Genomic DNA, 2,500 nt, shown 5'->3' with positions numbered 1-2,500 from the left:
AGGAATCTCAGCAGCCATACTAAGTAGCATTTATTAATTACAAATGCATTTTGAATGTCAAATTTGTAAGAAAGTTTTGTACATTTAGCAAAATATCAAATTCATTTGAAAGAAAATGATGTCCACTCAAAGTAAAAAGAGCTTTGGTTACTTTCAATGCACAACATTTTACTTTCAAATCGTGTCAGATGACTTTCAGTGCTAATTATTATATCATTAACCTCTCCTTTATTAAAAATTGTGCTTTAATGCAAAAAAAGAAAAATAATTGTCTGTGCATACTCTCATGTAGCACAATTATCTTCACTAGCTCAAAAGGGCCGCTCATTGTCCAAAATTAATTGTCAAATCAGAACAAACAATGGAATATCCCCATCATTCCTGGAACACTTGATTAGTTTACAAAACAAGCAAAATTTAAAAGAGTGTAGAAGGTTTGATAGGCTGAAGCATCTCTAATCTTGATGTAAGTTTGGCTACACTAAAAACTCTATTGAAAGTGCTTTCCAAACTAGCTCTCTAGCCAGTTGATAGTAATTGCACAAATATAAGTCAAACTATTAGTGATATTTTCCAAATGATTAAACATGACAATTTGTGTGATAAAGCAACACAGGAATAAGTAGTTGAATCTCTTTTGTGTAGTCAAATCATTTTTCATTTTGCTTGGAAAGTTGATAATGTTTAAAATTAACACTCAATCATTTTAATAGCACGTAATATCACAGATGTACGATCATGGAATCCTTCGATAGCTCAGCTGGTAGAGTGGAGGACTGTAGAGGTGATTGGTACAAAAATCCTTAGGTCGCTGGTTCAATTCCAGCTCGAAGGATGATGCTTTTGATAAACTTAGATGTCAGTACTGACATTTTACAAACCCAAAACTGTACCAAGTATAAAGCATTCTCCAAGTTATATTTTAAAAATCATTAACGCAGGTCACTGTGGTCAGGATTAACTTCCCATGGAAATCATCTCTGATACAATATTACTTCAGTCATCCTCACAGCCTGAAATGAAGTAGCTCAACCCATAGAGAAACTTTTGTGAAAACATCACATTGCATGAGAGGTAGTCGTGGCCGAGTGGTTAAGGCGATGGACTAGAAATCCATTGGGGTCTCCCTGCACAGGTTGAATTCCTGCCGACTACGACCACATGGTTGTTTTATTTTTCAGAAAATTTACTAAAAGCTTGAAACCAGTGTTGCTCAGGGTGAGTCAGGAACTGGCACATCAAAATCTTTAGGATGCCTGCCTGTTCTCTCTTTCTCTATCCGTCATTCTCCTCCTCTTCTTGAGACTGAGCCCAGGAATCTCAGCAGCCATACTAAGTAGCATTTATTAAGTACAAATGCATTTTGAATGTCAAATTTGTATGAAAGTTTTGTACATTTAGCAAAATATCAAATTCATTTGAAAGAAAATGATGTCCACTCAAAGTAAAAAGAGCTTTGGTTACTTTCAATGCACAACATTTTACTTTCAAATCGTGTCAGATGACTTTCAGTGCTAATTATTATATCATTAACCTCTCCTTTATTAAAAATTGTGCTTTAATGCAAAAAAAGAAAAATAATTGTCTGTGCATACTCTCATGTAGCACAATTATCTTCACTAGCTCAAAAGGGCCGCTCATTGTCCAAAATGAATTGTCAAATCAGAACAAACAATGGAATATCCCCATCATTCCTGGAACACTTGATTAGTTTACAAAACAAGCAAAATTTAAAAGAGTGTAGAAGGTTTGATAGGCTCAAGCATCTCTAATCTTGATGTAAGTTTGGCTACACTAAAAACTCTATTGAAAGTGCTTTCCAAACTAGCTCTCTAGCCAGTTGATAGTAATTGCACAAATATAAGTCAAACTATTAGTGATATTTTCCAAATGATTAAACATGACAATTTGTGTGATAAAGCAACACAGGAATAAGTAGTTGAATCTCTTTTGTGTAGTCAAATCATTTTTAATTTTGCTTGGAAAGTTGATAATGTTTAAAATTAACACTCAATCATTTTAATAGCACGTAATATCACAGTTGTACGATCATGGAATCCTTCGATAGCTCAGCTGGTAGAGCGGAGGACTGTAGGGGTGATTGGTACAGAAATCCTTAGGTCGCTGGTTTAATTCCGGCTCGAAGGATGACACTTTTGATAAACTTAGATGTCAGTACTGACATTTTACAAACCCAAAACTGTACCAAGTATAAAGCATTCTCCAAGTTATATTTTAAAAATCATTAACGCAGGTCACTGTGGTCAGGATTAACTTCCCATGGAAATCATCTCTGATACAATATTACTTCAGTCATCCTCACAGCCTGAAATGAAGTAGCTCAACCCATAGAGAAACTTTTGTGAAAACATCACATTGCATGAGAGGTAGTCGTGACCGAGTGGTTAAGGCGATGGACTAGAAATCCATTGGGGTCTCCCTGCACAGGTTGAATTCCTGCCGACTACGACCACATGGTTGTTTTATTTTTCAGAAAATT

The 2,500-nt window shown here is 35.3% G+C and overlaps 3 non-coding genes across 3 annotated transcripts; all 3 read left to right on the top strand.

Annotated features, from left to right (window-relative positions):
• Positions 1-745: 745 nt before the first annotated feature.
• TRNAY-GUA (transfer RNA tyrosine (anticodon GUA)) lies at positions 746-835 on the top strand. Its single transcript is given in 2 exon segments — positions 746-782; positions 800-835. It is a non-coding gene; the product is annotated as a tRNA-Tyr (tRNA).
• Positions 836-1,074: 239 nt separating this feature from the next.
• On the top strand, positions 1,075-1,156 carry TRNAS-AGA (transfer RNA serine (anticodon AGA)). The gene has a single exon. It is a non-coding gene; the product is annotated as a tRNA-Ser (tRNA).
• A 902-nt stretch (positions 1,157-2,058) lies between these two features.
• TRNAY-GUA (transfer RNA tyrosine (anticodon GUA)) lies at positions 2,059-2,148 on the top strand. The gene is given in 2 exon segments: positions 2,059-2,095; positions 2,113-2,148. It is a non-coding gene; the product is annotated as a tRNA-Tyr (tRNA).
• The last annotated feature ends 352 nt before the right edge of the window (positions 2,149-2,500 follow it).

This window comes from Pseudophryne corroboree, assembly GCF_028390025.1.
Source record: "Pseudophryne corroboree isolate aPseCor3 chromosome 4 unlocalized genomic scaffold, aPseCor3.hap2 SUPER_4_unloc_1, whole genome shotgun sequence".
Lineage (NCBI taxonomy): Eukaryota > Metazoa > Chordata > Amphibia > Anura > Myobatrachidae > Pseudophryne > Pseudophryne corroboree.
The sequence above is the reverse complement of the archived record's forward strand: the minus strand, read 5'-3'. Positions and strand labels throughout refer to the sequence as shown.